The sequence below is a fragment of the Oncorhynchus gorbuscha genome, unplaced genomic scaffold, assembly GCF_021184085.1.
Source record: "Oncorhynchus gorbuscha isolate QuinsamMale2020 ecotype Even-year unplaced genomic scaffold, OgorEven_v1.0 Un_scaffold_3069, whole genome shotgun sequence".
Lineage (NCBI taxonomy): Eukaryota > Metazoa > Chordata > Actinopteri > Salmoniformes > Salmonidae > Oncorhynchus > Oncorhynchus gorbuscha.
This window is the reverse complement of record NW_025747418.1, coordinates 27501-45660: the sequence shown is the minus strand read 5'-3', so window position 1 is coordinate 45660 and position 18160 is coordinate 27501. Positions and strand designations below refer to the sequence as shown.

Below are 18160 nucleotides of genomic sequence, written 5' to 3'. Positions count from 1 at the left end.
CTATTGGTAGATGGGTCAAAAAAAAAGAAGCAGACACTGATAATATCCCTTTGAGCCTGGTGAAGTTATTAATATTACACTTTGGAACAGTTACAGAGTTTAATTCGATGTGATAGGATAAAAACTGAGGTAATATTAACAACAAACCTGCCCATTTTTCCCATTGTCAAAATGGGTAGAATTGCAGGAAATTAGCTTAAAAAAAGCAACATTTTCTCTCAGCCACATTGCAAAACGTGTAGAATAGCATGAGATTAGCTATAAAACTGCACTTTTTGAAAGTAATTTTTGGCCCATCCAAATTTTCGTAGGACCATCCACCTTCCCGAATTTCTGGCTACGCCACTGTGACTAATAATAAGATATGCTCTCTGCACCATGCTCACATCAGTATCATGTGCTTGATTTTGAATGCCATTGATAAGTAGAGTTCCACAATACATTCCAATGGAAGTGTGACGTTAGTTAGCAAGAACCACCGACACTTAACTGGTTAAATACCTTTCCTGTATGCTTTGGTGTTCGTATGTACAGATCTCTAATGCCTTCATATAATACTGTTCTCTTGGCCAACATGCTGTAATGTTTCCAAAGTAATGCTTGCTTGCTTATGGAGGTATAATGCACAGAATGCTGGCATGCTACATTTTTACATGACATTACATACTGTCTGTTTCTATAGGTCTCTGTTCTTTCTGGAAGCTTTAAGTAGCTGTTGATCATCAGTGATCACCTAGCAACAGTAGTGATGTGGACACTGCTTTTGCCCAGGGCTAGGGTTGTAAAGGAAGGTTATATTACCGTAAACCTGCTTTTGCCCAGAGCTAGGGTTGTAAAGGAAGGTTATATTACCGTAAACCTTCAAAGTGTACCAGTAAACTACCGGAATTGTAGAATATTTCAAGGATTTGATGTAATCTATTACAAGAGGCATCTAGATGCCCTTTTGGGGGTACTTCAGATTATCACAGGTGTCTGTTATTTACTCTGGCCCGCTCTCTGTAAAATATATGAAATCATTCAATAATAGGATTTAAAAATAAAACAATGGAATGACAAAGCTGTAAAACCCTATACCACATATAAATCAGCAATTAACTGAATACCATTGGTTGTTTAATATGAGGGTTTCGGGAATTAAATATATATATATATATTTTTTTTTACACACTTTTATTTATTTTACTATGTCAATATGTATTTGTTGCCATTGTTTTAGCATCAATAGTTGGACGAGTTGCAGAGAAAATGTAAAATAATGCCATTGTTGATTAGATGCTTTTGTCATTAATTAGGCTATTTTCCATTGAAGCAGACTTTTTTTTTACAAAGTCATTCAAATATAAATTACCAAAGTTACGATAGATTGCCATATATTTTCTATTAATTACCAACATTACTGAAATTAACATAACGTTGGTAAATTACCCGTAGCTTTGCATTCCTATCCACCCATATTAGTTCATAGGATGCACAACATTATCTCTACATGGCACCAAGAACTTTACAACATTATCTCTACATGGCACCAGTAACATTACACCATTATCTCTACATGGCACCAGTAACATTACACCATTATCTCTACATGGCACCAGTAACATTACAACGTTATCTCTACATGGCACCAGTAACATTACAACATTATCTCTACATGGCACCAGTAACATTACAACATTATCTCTACATGGCACCAATAACATTACACCATTATCTCTACATGGCACCAGTAACAGTACACCATTATCTCTACATGGCACCAGTAACATTACACCATTATCTCTACATGGCACCAGTAACATTACAACATCATCTCTACATGGCACCAGTAACATTACACCATTATCTCTACATGGCACCAATAACATTACACCATTATCTCTACATGGCACCAGTAACATTACAACATCATCTCTACATGGCACCAGTAACATTACACCATTATCTCTACATGGCACCAATAACATTACACCATTATCTCTACATGGCACCAGTAACATTACACCATTATCTCTACATGGCACCAGTAACATTACACCATTATCTCTACATGGCACCAGTAACATTACACCATTATCTCTACATGGCACCAGTAACATTACACCATTATCTCTACATGGCACCAGTAACATTACACCATTATCTCTACATGGCACCAGTAACATTACACCATTATCTCTACATGGCACCAGTAACATTTTTTAAATTTTTACATTTTTTATTTCACCTTTATTTAACCAGGTAGGCTAGTTGAGAACAAGTTCTCATTTGCAACTGCGAACTGGCCAAGATAAAGCGTAGCAATTCGACACACACAACAACACAGATTTACACATGGAATAAACAAAACATACAGTCAATAATACAGTAGAACAAAAGAAAACAAAAGTTCTATATACAGTGAGTGCAAATGAGGTAAGTTACAGTAGTTAAGGACTGTTGAAGAACATGATATTATCATCATTTATTCAGTCATTTTAAACATTTTATTCTCCAAGTGTGATATTTAAATACATATCTCATCATCACATCAATATACAGGCAGCAGGTTGATTAAAGTTAAAACAATTTTCCCTTTACATTTAACACAACTGGGTCTGCATTCACAGTCTCCGTGTAGCTGTGCTGATCTAGGATCAGTTTAGCCTTTCAGATCATTATAAATAAGATTACATGGACAAGGAAGGACCTGATCCTTGATCAGCACTCTTACTCTGAGACACTTTGTGGTAAATACGGGCCCTGATTATTTCAGTATGCACCCATTGGATAGAGATAATGGTTATGATAAAATCTCAGTATTACATATAAACACCTACTGCCTAAAGCATCATTAGACACAGTCTGGGCATCAGTCATATAGTCGTTTGGAGCGGCAGGTAGCCTTGTGGTTAGAGCGTTGGACTAGTTACCAAGAAGGTTGTAAAGATCAAATCTCCGAGCCGACAAGGTATAATTCTGTCATTCTGCCCCTGAAAGAACGCAGTTAACCCCCTCCCCTGTTCCTAGGCCATCATTGAAAATAAGAATGTCTTCTTCACTGACTTGCCTAGTTAAATAAAGGTAAAGAAAAACATATTTAGACTCTACATACTGTACAATAAACTTCAATATAATACATTCTCCTCCTCACACTGTACCAACAGCGAGTGTGGTCAAATATGATGCGTGCATTACAAATGGCACCCTATTCCTGATATAGTGCACTAGTTTTGACCGTAGCCCTATGCACTACCATAGGCCAAAGGGCCCTGGATGAAAGTAGTGTACTCTATAGGCGAACAGGATGCCAATTGAGACACAAACAATGGCAAAAAAAAATTATCCAAAGAAAGAAGGACGTGCAGGATGCCATTCCAAGCTAGCCTGATCCCAGATCTGTGCTAGCCTGATCCCAGATCTGTGCTAGCCTGATCCCAGATCTGTGCTAGCCTGATCCCATATCTGTGCTAGCCTGATCCCAGATCTGTGCTAGCCTGATCCCAGATCTGTGCTCTTTTCAAATCCGTAGCTGTCATTAAGGCATGACAGTGAGTGACAACAAGTTGGCATGATAACACAAAAACAGGCAACCGGCCAAACAGGCTACGTACAAGCATTATGCAAACAAAGCAAAAACAGTTGAGCTAGATACAGTAATTCTATAGATACAGTCTGAATCTGAATTTCCATGTTGAATCCTCAGCCAGTCAGTCAGTCAGTTTGTCCAGACAGATTAAAACACTGATTAAGGCCGTGGCCCGAAGAAATGGCCCCGTTCAGTGGCATGTAGTCTTGAATACGATTAATGTATGACTGAGTCCCAAATGGCACCCCAGGGAGCCATTTGGGACATTCACACAGAGAAGTTGTAGAGAGCAGAGAGAGTGGGATCAAAAAGCCAAGCAACTCTTATCTCCAGCTGGTTTCAGAAGAGGGATAAACGCTTCTTAAGAGCATCTTCTCTATGCTGTCATCCCCCATCCACAGCCAATCACACACACAGATACCAGGCCCTGAAAGGAAGGGCTAGAGAGAATATTCTTCAAAAGCTCCTTCAGTTGGAATGAATCCCCCTAGCCCCTCCCATGTGCCTCTTTCTCTCTTTCTCTCTCTCTCTTCTCTGTAGCAGATCAGCATTATTGGGCGGAGGGAGGGAGGAATGTAGTATTGGAGGGAGCGATGGCAGAGGAAGGAGGGAGGGAGGAATGTAGTATTGGAGGGAGCGATGGCAGAGGAAGGAGGGAGGGAGGGATGTAGTATTGGAGGGAGCGATGGCAGAGGAAGGAGGGAGGGAGGAATGTAGTATTGGAGGGAGCGATGGCAGAGGAAGGAAGGAGGGAGGGAGGAATGTAGTATTGGAGGGAGCGATGGCAGAGGAAGGAGGGAGGGAGGGAGGAATGTAGTATTGGAGGGAGCGATGGCAGAGGAAGGAGGGAGGGAGGGGAGGAATAATTCAAATTGAGGAGTTACAAAATCGTTTGTCCTCCGAGAGGTGTAGAGGGGAGGGAGAGGAGAGCAGAGGTGTAGAGGGGAGGGAGAGGAGAGGAAAGGTGTAGAGGGGAGGGAGAGGAGAGGAAAGGTGTAGAGGGGAGGGAGAGGAGAGGAAAGGTGTAGAGGGGAGGGAGAGGAGAGGAAAGGTGTAGAGGGGAGAGAGAGGTAAGCAGAGGTGTAGAGGGGAGGGAGAGGGGAGGTGTAGAGGGGAGAGAGAGGGTGAGCAGAGGTGTAGAGGGGAGGGAGAGGAGAGCAGAGGTGTAGAGGGTAAGGGAGAGGAGAGCAGAGGTGTGGAGGGAGGGAGAGGAGAGCAGAGGTGTAGAGGGGAGGCAGAGGAGAGCAGAGGTGTAGAGGGGAGGGAGAGGAGAGGTGTAGAGGGGAGGGAGAGGATAGCAGAGGTGTAGAGGGGAGGGAGAGGAGAGGAGAGCAGAGGTGTAGAGGGGAGAGAGAGGTGAGCAGAGGTGTAGAGGGGAGGGAGAGGAGAGCAGAGGTGTAGAGGGGAGAGAGAGGAGAGCAGAGGTGTAGAGGGAGGGAGAGGACAGCAGAGGTGGAGGGGAGGGAGAGGAGAGCAGAGGTGTAGAGGGGAGGGAGAGGACAGCAGAGGTGTATAGGGGAGGGAGAGGACAGCAGAGGTGGAGGGGAGGGAGAGGAGAGCAGATGTGTAGAAGGGAGGGAGAGGAGAGCAGAGGTGTAGAGGGGAGGGAGAGGAGAGCAGATGTGTAGAAGGGAGGGAGAGGAGAGCAGATGTGTAGATGGGAGGGAGAGGTGTAGATGGGAGGGAGAGGTGTAGAGGGGAGGGAGAGGTGTAGAGGGGAGGGAGAGGGAAACAAAGCTCCACTCATTCCTCTGCTGTGCTTCTTGTGTCTTAAGACCCTGAATCAAGATATGTGTCCATTCATAGCTGACTAGCTGCCACAGTAGCTACATTTAATTCACATTCACATCCTTACATTCATATTACGCCTTTCTCAGCTCAAATCAATTCAGTTTAATGAACAGCAGGAAGATGAACCTTATCGTTTGACAATTGGAACATCTGTAACCCTTTTAAGTCACATTTTCATGTTGTTTTATCCAGGATGTATCACATCCGGCTGTGACTGGGAGTCCCATGATGCAATTGGCCCAGCGTCTTCCGGGTTTGACCCGGTGTAGGCCGTCAATTGTAAATAAGTATTTGTTCTTAACCGACTAGTCTAGTTAAATTAAAAATGTATTTTATTTTTTAAATAATACAAAAAAAAACATAAGATTATTTTGTTTCGGTTTATAAGCCATCTTTGTACATGGTAAAATGTAAAACATTTTGAGAACGTGACATTGATTAACCTCACAGTCAGTGTTGTATTTTGCACATTTTGTGATGAGAATCACATCAACTTCCAGTTCCTTTTCAATTTCACAATGTCATAAAGATCCACTGTTCTGTTAACTGTGAATTGAAGCTTAGTGTCTCCAGATCAGTTTGTTATTAAGATGTCTCATTATCAAAGAGATTTAGGCCTAGATTCAATCAGATCAAGCGTTAACTGGCGATAGCCGAAACCCGTATTATAGCTGATGTTGTTGCTGTGTCTGAGGTGTAATTACGTCGGAGCTGTCAAATCGGTGCAACTGCTCTTGATCATTGTCACGAAGCGACACCCCTCCCATTCACGTTAGAAGTTCAGAACGAGAAAGTCTAGGCTATATAGATGATGCTCAAATTGAAAATATATTATTATTATTAAAATCATTATACAAAATAATGAGGATTTCTATCAGCCTAGATTACATCTAACATTCGAATCGGTAAACAAGGCTACATAGGATTCCGTGTAGCCAGTGGTAATGTCCGCTATAGATATAATTCCAGGAGCTGCTTGTGGACTTGACAGCTCTAAAGCAGTTTCACCTCTGACACCTCCTAAATCTGGTCTGATTGAATAATGCCCTTACATTATTGCAAATTTTTCATTACCCTTTTTTAGCATATAAACCCTAATAATTATTTTCAGTGTTTTTACAGTATAAACTTTAATACTCCTTTTCAATGTTTTTTTTTACCACATAAACCCTAATAGAGTACCACAGAATGAGTCATAATACCCATAAAACCAAACGGTCAAAGAGGGAAATGGTTCCAATCGTTTTTCCACCAAACATTTTTTTCATAGGGGATTTTAAAAAACACTTAAAATAAGGTCTGTGTTTCGTGTAGGCTTACCCTGGCGTGACGTTTTGATTGCCATGTAAATCTCTCTAGAATAAGGTGAATTAGATCAATTTTCATAGCCTCAGAATTAAATGCCAGTGTGTCTAGCATAAAGAACTAAAAATGGCATGTTGATCTGGATGAGACTGCGGAATCGAGGCTAAGGTAAGAATCTCTGGATTAACTATGAATCAATCTATCAAAATGATTCATAAAGCACTTTTTACATCAGCTGATGTCACAAAGTGCTATACAGAAACCCAGCCTAAAACCCCAAACTGCAAGCAATGGAGATGTAGAAGCACGGTGGCTAGGAAAAACTCCCTAGAAAGGCAGGAACCTAGGAAGTAACCCAGAGAGGAACCAGGCTATGAGGGCGGGGGGCAGTCCTCTTCTGGCTGTGCCGGATTGAGAAATATAACAATTACATGGCCAAGATGTTCAAACGTTCATAGATGACCAGCAGGGTCAATGTTAGCCTAATGTAGTAATTAATAAATTGGCTACATTTCTTTAAATGGACAATTCTGTTTACTGTCTTGTGCAAGTTTTATATTGACACAATACCTGTTAGCAAAGGTGTCAGATAGAGATGACCTGCAGGGATTTCTACTTTGATGCTAATTAGCATTTTCAATTCTGAGAGTAAATAGAGTCGAATATGTTGATAAAAGTCACCTTGTCCGAGAGAGATTTACATGGTAATCAAAACATCACGCCAGGGTAAACCTACATGAAACACTGCCCTTATTTGAAGTGTTTCTAAAATCCCCTGTGGGAAAAATGAATGGTGGAAAAATGATTGGAACCATTTACCTGTTTGACCTCTAGCTTTTATGGGTATGACACCTCCACCATGGGGCTAAATACTCCTTTTCAATGTTTTTACCGTATAAACCCTAATACACCTTTTCAATGTTTTTACCGTATAAACCCTAATACACCTTTTCATTGTTTTTACCGTATAAACCCTAATACTCCTTTTCAATGTTTTTACCGTATAAACCCTAATACACCTTTTCATTGTTTTTACCGTATAAACCCTAATACTCCTTTTCAATGTTTTTACCGTATAAACCCTGATACTCCTTTTCAATGTTTTTTCCTCTGCCTCAAACTCAAATACACCTCCGCCTGTTCAAATGTGATTTCACAGTCTGTAAGATATCTTTACAAGTCCTGCAAGTCGCCAAACTCTGCTCCTGAATCCTTCCATTCAGTCGGTAACATGCCACACACTCATTCAAAAAAGGTGTAAACACAACACATCCAATGACTTTCAGGTGCAAGGTACAAAAAGTAAACTGGTTAAACTTTTCTTTCACCATGTCACACTCCTCCATTGGTAGCTAGCTATACATTCAGAATGACTATGAGGATGCCTCTGACTCCTGTTAAACAACCTCTACTCATCTCCCAAGACATAGTAACGCATAGGGTTTCTGACACATCAATGTAGAAACTCCCTTCTGTTTCCCGGGGTTAGTTAGATATTGTTGAGCTCCATTGGGGGTTTCTACTGTGTTGGGTCATCATTGTGAGACTGTGGCCGTTGGGGCTTGACCTCCTGCATCTGCTCTAGTGAAGGCTGCTGCCCTTGTTGTGGTGGCAATAGAGCTGGCTGTGAGTCTCTGTTCGGATTAGGATTCCCGTTTCCGTTGCCATTCTGGTTCTCTTTCCTATCCTTCTCACTAGGCTGGTTCAAGATGGCGGGTACGTCCTTACAACAGAAGTACTGCTTCCAGATCTTCAGGAAAGCGTCTCGGAACTTCTTGATGCGGAAGGCGTAGACGATGGGGTTGACGGCTGAGTTGCCGTGCGTGAGTAATATAGCGATGTAGATCAGGAACAGGGGTTTGTCGCAGGTCGGACAGAACAACGTGATGCAGTTGATGATGTGGAGGGGAAGCCAGCTGATGGCGAACAGGAAGAGGACCAGGGCCAGGGACTTGGCCAGTTTGAGTTCCTTGTTGTAGTACTTGTTGGGATCGGTGTGGTTGGTGGTGCAAGCCTGTAAGAATAAAGATTACCTTTAATAATGTATTATTGTAAATAACAAATAATAATTGATATAGCTTTTATAGGGGATCCATTTCCCCTAGATAGATCATCTAGTGACCTTGGTTCGAGTCTGTTTCTGCCATCTCCTTGTTTCTGCCATCTCCTTCTTTTTAATTTGATTTCACCTTTATTTAACCAGGTAGGCTAGATGAGAACACCTTTATTTAACCAGGTAGGCTAGATGAGAACACCTTTATTTAACCAGGTAGGCTAGTTGAGAACACCTTTATTTAACCAGGTAGGCCAGTTGAGAACACCTTTATTTAACCAGGTAGGCTAGTTGAGAACACCTTTATTTAACCAGGTAGGCTAGATGAGAACACCTTTATTTAACCAGGTAGGCTAGATGAGAACACCTTTATTTAACCAGGTAGGCTAGTTGAGAACACCTTTATTTAACCAGGTAGGCCAGTTGAGAACACCTTTATTTAACCAGGTAGGCCAGTTGAGAACACCTTTATTTAACCAGGTAGGCCAGTTGAGAACACCTTTATTTAACCAGGTAGGCCAGTTGAGAACACCTTTATTTAACCAGGTAGGCCAGTTGAGAACACCTTTATTTAACCAGGTAGGCCAGTTGAGAACACCTTTATTTAACCAGGTAGGCCAGTTGAGAACACCTTTATTTAACCAGGTAGGCCAGTTGAGAACACCTTTATTTAACCAGGTAGGCCAGTTGAGAACACCTTTATTTAACCAGGTAGGCCAGTTGAGAACACCTTTATTTAACCAGATAGGCCAGTTGAGAACACCTTTATTTAACCAGGTAGGCCAGTTGAGAACACCTTTATTTAACCAGGTAGGCCAGTTGAGAACAAGTTCCTATTTACAACTGCGACCTGGCCAAGATAAAGCAAAGCAGTGCGACAAAAACACAGAGTTACACATAAACAAACGTACAGTCAATAACACAAAGTAAAATAAAAATAGAAAAATCTATGTACAGTGTGTGGAAATGTAGAAGAGTAGGGAGGTAGGCAATAAACAGGCCCTAGAGGTGAAAATAATTACAATTTAGCATTAATACTGGAGTAATAGATGTGCAGATGATGATGTGCAAGTGGAGATACTGGGGTGCAAAAGAGCAAGAGTGTAAGTAATAATATGGGGATGAGGTAGTCAGTCGGGTGTGACTATTGAGACTTATGACTTATGGAAGTCTCCTGTTCGGCATGACAATGAGTGACAAGGAATTGGCAAGATATCACAAACAGAGGTGGGGCGAGGCTACATGGAAGTGGAGGAGGGGTGGTGGTCACCTCACCTTCTTGTTGAGTTGCTTGTGGATCATGTAGAAGATCTCTGTGTAAATGACCAGCATGAGGAGTAAAGGAGGCAGCACCTGTAGTGGAAAATAGTCCAGTCCAGGTTATCTCCAGTACCATGTTTTACCCCATGCACTAGTTGAGCTACAGAGCTACTAAATAGCAATACATGTATCCCTGAAATGCTTTAGTTCAACAAACAACATCAGATGCCCTGACCTCAAGTCTTATGAACATAAGATACACTGCATATAGAGAGATGTTATAATACCCAGCTGATATACTACATAAAGAGAGATGTTATAATACCCAGCTGATATACTACATAAAGAGAGATGTTATAATACCCAGCTGATATACTACATAAAGAGAGATGTTATAATACCCAGCTGATATACTACATAGAGATGTTATAATACCCAGCTGATATACTACATAAAGAGAGATGTTATAATACCCAGCTGATATACTACATAAAGAGAGATGTTATAATACCCAGCTGATATACTACATAAAGAGAGATGTTATAATACCCAGCTGATATACTACATAAAGAGAGATGTTATAATACCCAGCTGATATACTACATAAAGAGAGATGTTATAATACCCAGCTGATATACTACATAAGGAGAGATGTTATAATACCCAGCTGATATACTACATAAAGAGAGATGTTATAATACCCAGCTGATATACTACACAAAGAGAGATGTTATAATACCCAGCTGATATACTGCATATAGAGAGATGTTATAATACCCAGCTGATATACTACATAAAGAGAGATGTTATAATACCCAGCTGATATACTACATAAGGAGAGATGTTATAATACCCAGCTGATATACTACATAAAGAGAGATGTTATAATACCCAGCTGATATACTACATAAAGAGAGATGTTATAATACCCAGCTGATATACTACATAGAGATGTTATAATACCCAGCTGATATACTACATAGAGATGTTATAATACCCAGCTGATATACTACATAGAGATGTTATAATACCCAGCTGATATACTACATAAAGAGAGATGTTATAATACCCAGCTGATATACTACATAGAGATGTTATAATACCCAGCTGATATACTACATAAAGAGAGATGTTATAATACCCAGCTGATATACTACATAAGGAGAGATGTTATAATACCCAGCTGATATACTACATAAAGAGAGATGTTATAATACCCAGCTGATATACTACATAAAGAGAGATGTTATAATACCCAGCTGATATACTACATAAAGAGAGATGTTATAATACCCAGCTGATATACTACATAAAGAGAGATGTTATAATACCCAGCTGATATACTACATAGAGATGTTATAATACCCAGCTGATATACTACATAAAGAGAGATGTTATAATACCCAGCTGATATACTACATAAGGAGAGATGTTATAATACCCAGCTGATATACTACATAAAGAGAGATGTTATAATACCCAGCTGATATACTGCATATAGAGAGATGTTATAATACCCAGCTGATATACTACATAAAGAGAGATGTTATAATACCCAGCTGATATACTACATAAAGAGAGATGTTATAATACCCAGCTGATATACTACATAAAGAGAGATGTTATAATACCCAGCTGATATACTACATAAAGAGAGATGTTATAATACCCAGCTGATATACTACATAAAGAGAGATGTTATAATACCCAGCTGATATACTACATAAAGAGAGATGTTATAATACCCAGCTGATATACTACATAAAGAGAGATGTTATAATACCCAGCTGATATACTACATAAAGAGAGATGTTATAATACCCAGCTGATATACTACATAAAGAGAGATGTTATAATACCCAGCTGATATACTACATAAAGAGAGATGTTATAATACCCAGCTGATATACTACATAAAGAGAGATGTTATAATACCCAGCTGATATACTACATAAAGAGAGATGTTATAATACCCAGCTGATATACTACATAGAGATGTTATAATACCCAGCCGAAGAAGTTGAAGTAGACCATATAGTCCATGCTGATTACGTTCTCAAACTGACAGGTGATGATGAGATCCTCGTTCAGGGAACCGTTCTGCTGCAGCCTGTCGGGAGGAAGACAAAAGGGGGTGAACAGCAGACTTGTACATTTCCTCAGTGAAAACAATGTACTGAGCAAATGTCAAATTGGCTTTGTACCAAACTACAGTACGTCAGACCACGTATTCACCCTGCAAACCTTAATTGACAAGCAAACAAAGCAAAACAAAGGCAAAGTCTAAACATGCTTTGTTGATTTATAAAAAACTTTATAAAAGACTCAATTTGGCATGGAGGTCTGCTATACAAATTGATGGAAAGTGGTGTTGGGGAAAAATATAAGACATTATAAAATCCATGTACACAAACAACAAGTGTGCGGTTAAAATGGGCAAAAAACACACATTTCTTTCCACAAGGCCGTGGGGTGAGACAGGGATGCAGCTTTAGCCCCACCCTCTTCAACATATATGTAACGGCGTTCTTCGTTTGTCGAAAGAGAGTCGGACCGAAATGCAGCGTATTTGTTACTCATGACTTTAATGAATGAAGAGCGTAACATGAAATAACTATAACATATACAAAAACAACAAACGGAACGAGAAACCTATTACAGCCTATCTGGTGAACACTACACAGAGACAGGAACAATCACCCACAAAATACAAAGTGAAACTCAGGCTACCTAAATACGGTTCCCAATCCGAGACAACGAGAATCACCTGACACTGATTTAGAACCGCCTCAGGCAGCCAAGCCTAACTAGACACACCCCTAATCATTCACAATCCCAATGCTATAAAACCCCAATACGAACACAACACATAACCCATGTCACACCTTGGCCTGACCAAAATATATAACGAAAACACAAAACATATTGACCAAGGCGTGACAATATATATCAACAAATTGGTGAGGGCACAAGAACAGTCTGCAGCACCCGGCCTCATCCTACTAGAATCTGAAGTCAAATATCTACTGTTTGCTGATGATCTGGTTCTTCTGTCCGCAACTAAGGAGGGCCTACAGCAGCACCTAGATCTTCTGCACAAATTCTGCCAAACCTGGGCCTTGACTGCAAATCTCAATTAGACAAAAATAATGGTGTTCCAAAAAAGGTCCAGTCGCCAGGACCACAAATACAAATTCCATCTAGACACCGTTGCCCTAGAGCACACAAAAAACTATACATACCTCGGGCCTAAACATCAGCGCCACAGGTAACTTCCACAAAGCTGTGACCAAGCTGAGAGACAAGACAAGAAGGGCCTTCAACACCATCAAAAGGAACATCAAATTCGACATACCAATTGGGATCTGGCTAAAAAATACTTGAATCAGTTATAGAACCCATTGCCCTTTATGGTTGTGGGGTCTGGGGTCCAAGAATTCACTAAATGGGAGAAACGCCAAATTGAGACTGCATGCAGAATTCTGCAAAAATATCCTCTGTGTACAACGTAAAACACCAAATAATGGATGCAGAGTAGAATTGGGCCGATACCAGCTAATGATCAAAATCCAGAAAAGAGCAGTTAAAATTCTACAACCACATAAAAGGAAGCGATATCCAAACCTTCCATAACACAGCCATCACCTACAGAGATGAACCCGGAGAAAAGTCCCCTAAGCAAGCTGGTCCAGACAGCGCCCCAGGACAGCAACATAATTAGAACCAACCAAATCATGAGACATCAAAAAGATAATTACTTGACACATTGGAAATAATTAACTTTTTTTTTTAAGCAAACTAGGATGCTTCTTGGCCCTAAACAGAGATTAAACAGTGGCAGAATACCTGACCACTGTGACTGACCCAAATTTAAGGAAAGCTTTGACTATGTACAGACTCAGTGAGCATAGCCTTGTATGACAATATTAGAGACACTTATTTCACTCAGATTACACAGATGTAACGGTTTTCTAGGTGTGAAGGAGAGTCGGACCAAACCGCAGCGTGTAGATTACGATCCATGTTTAATAATCAACGTAAACACGAATAAACACAAACACTACAAAAACGTAACGAAAACCGAAACAGCCTATACTTGTCAACTAACACAGCGACAGGAACAAAGACACGAAGGACAATCACCCACGACAAACTCAAAGAATATGGCTGCCTAAATATGGTTCCCAATCAGAGACAATGATAAACACCTCCCTCTGATTGAGAACCACTCCAGACAGCCATAGACTTTGCTAGATACCCCACTAAGCTACAATCCCAATACCAACACCAAAACCCCAAGACAAAACACACCACAATACAAAAACCCCATGCCACACCCTGGCCTGACCCAATACATGAAGATAAACACAAAATACTTCGACCAGGGCGTGACAACAGATCCACAAAGAATTTAGAAAACAAACCCAATTTTGATAAAGTCCCATATCTACTGGGTGAAACACCACAATGCCATCACAGCAGCAATATGTGTGACCTGTTGCCACAAGAAAAGGGCAGCCAGTGAATAACAAACATCATTGTAAATACAACCCATATTTATGTTTATTAATTGTCCCTTTTGTACTTTCACTATTTGCACATTGTTACAACACTGTATATACATAATATGACATTTGAAATGTCTTTATTATTTTGGAATTCCTGTGAGTGTAATGTTTACTGTTCATTTGTATTGTTTATTTCACTTTTGTTTATTATCTATTTCACTTGTTTTGGCAATGTTACCATATGTTTCTTGAATTGAAATGAGAGGGTACGGGGAGGGGGAGAGTGAGATAGAGAGAGGTGTTATTTACTTTGAATTGGGTAGATTATAGATACATAGTATCAATAGCAGAACTAGAATAGATTAATGATTTATAAATACACGATTGAAAGGACAATTGGGGAGCATGAAACGGCAACCCTATGGGGCCCTGTTCAAAAGTAGTGCACTATATAGAGAATAGGGCCCTGGTCTAAAGTAGTGCACTATATAGAGAATAGGAAGCCGTTTTGAACACGGACAATGTCACATTGCAATTAGCAAACAACACAAAACTAATTTAAAATACATAGCTATCTACCTCCAGAGGTTGTTCCAGCCCAGCATGGGGGTCAAGCCCACGATGAAGGCCACAGTCCAACACACCACCACCGCCACGGCCGCTCGCTGCTTTGTCACCACACGCTTATAGCTGTAGAGATAGAGACAAACCAGGTGGTTAGGGAGTTAGTCACCTATACCATAACACATAGAGTTAGTCACCTATACCATAACACATGGAGTTAGTCACCTATACCATAACACATAGAGTTAGTCACCTATACCATAACACAAGGAGTTAGTCACCTATACCATAACACAAGGAGTTAGTCACCTATACCATAACACAAGGAGTTAGTCACCTATACCATAACACATAGAGTTAGTCACCTATACCATAACACAAGGAGTTAGTCACCTATACCATAACACAAGGAGTTAGTCACCTATACCATAACACATAGAGTTAGTCACCTATACCATAACACATGGAGTTAGTCACCTATACTATAACACAGTGAGTTAGTCACCTATACCGTAACACAGGGAGTTAGTCACCTATACCATAACACAAGGAGTTAGTCACCTATATCATAACACAAGGAGTTAGTCACGTATACCATAACACAAGGAGTTAGTCACCTATACCATAACACAAGGAGTTAGTCACCTATACCATAACACAAGGAGTTAGTCACCTATACCATAACACAAGGAGTTAGTCACCTACACCATAACACATAGAGTTAGTCACCTATATCATAACACAAGGAGTTGGTCACCTATACCATAACACAAGGAGTTAGTCACCTATACCATAACACAAGGAGTTAGTCACCTATACCATAACACAAGGAGTTAGTCACCTATACCATAACACATGGAGTTAGTCACCTATACTATAACACATGGAGTTAGTCACCTATACTATAACACAGTGAGTTAGTCACCTATACCGTAACACAAGGAGTTAGTCACCTATACCATAACACAAGGAGTTAGTCACCTATACCATAACACAAGGAGTTAGTCACCTATACCATAACACAAGGAGTTAGTCACCTATACCATAACACATAGAGTTAGTCACCTATACCATAACACAAGGAGTTAGTCACCTATACCATAACACAAGGAGTTAGTCACCTATACCATAACACATAGAGTTAGTCACCTATACCATAACACATGGAGTTAGTCACCTATACTATAACACAGTGAGTTAGTCACCTATACCGTAACACAGGGAGTTAGTCACCTATACCATAACACAAGGAGTTAGTCACCTATATCATAACACAAGGAGTTAGTCACGTATACCATAACACAAGGAGTTAGTCACCTATACCATAACACAAGGAGTTAGTCACCTATACCATAACACAAGGAGTTAGTCACCTATACCATAACACAAGGAGTTAGTCACCTACACCATAACACATAGAGTTAGTCACCTATATCATAACACAAGGAGTTGGTCACCTATACCATAACACAAGGAGTTAGTCACCTATACCATAACACAAGGAGTTAGTCACCTATACCATAACACAAGGAGTTAGTCACCTATACCATAACACATGGAGTTAGTCACCTATACCATAACACAAGGAGTTTGTCACCTATATGATAACACAAGAAGTTAGTCACCTATACCATAACACAAGGAGTTAGTCACCTATACCATAACACATGGAGTTAGTCACCTATACTATAACACAGTGAGTTAGTCACCTATACCGTAACACAGGGAGTTAGTCACCTGTATGATAACACATAGAGTTAGTCACCTATATCATAACACAAGGAGTTAGTCACCTGTATGATAACACAAGGAGTTAGTCACCTATACCATAACACATAGAGTTAGTCACCTATATCATAACACAAGGAGTTAGTCACCTGTATGATAACACATGGAGTTAGTCACCTATACCATAACACATGGAGTTAGTCACCTACACCATAACACAAGGAGTTGGTTCACCACAAACTTATAGCTTCAAGAAAAAGTGTGATTCACAAAAAACGGTTCTTATTAAACATTGACAATAAAAATACAATGTCAACTTTGTGTCATTAACTCGCTGCACCACAAACAAGAAAAGCATAGTAGTGTGCGTGCTAAACACCCCCCCCATTTAAAAAAATGACAGCTTTTCAACATAAAGAAAACTATAAAATGTAGAACTATACTCATGATATGCTTTCTCTTTCATACCTCCTCCGTCCAACCACTGCAATCGTTTTATTTTTCGCTCGAAGCGATGACAGTGATTTATGGTTTAAAAATGTTTACTAAATCTCAATATTCACAAACAGTACTGATGTATACCCCAAACACACACACACACACACGCACGCACACGCACACACACACAGTCTAGTGTAGATAGCACACACACACACACACACACACACACACACACACACACACACACACACACACACACACACACACACACACACACACACACACACACACACACACACACACACACACACAGTCTAGTGTAGATAACGCACACACACACACACACACACACACACACACACACACACACACACACACACACACACACACACACACACACACACACACACACACACACACACACACACACACACACACACACACACACACACACACACACACACACACACACACACACACACACACACACACACACACAGTCTAGTGTAGATAACGCACACACACACACACAGTCTAGTGTAGATAACACACACACACACACACACACACACACACACACACACACACACACACACACACACACACACACACACACACACACACACACACACACACACACACACACACACACACACACACACACACACACACACACACACACACACAGTCTAGTGTAGATAACGCACACACACACACACACACACACACACACACACACACACACACACACACACACACACACACACACACACACACACACACACACACACACACACACACACACACACACACACACACACACACACACACACACACACACACAGTCTAGTGTAGATAACGCACACACACACACACAGTCTAGTGATAGATAACACACACACACACACACACACACACACACACACACACACACACACACAC

General features: G+C 40.5%; 1 pseudogene; it reads right to left on the bottom strand.

Annotated features, from left to right (window-relative positions):
• Nucleotides 1-7404: 7404 nt before the first annotated feature.
• The window catches only part of LOC124027282, a 16166-nt pseudogene continuing 5410 nt past the window's right edge, over nt 7405-18160 (bottom strand).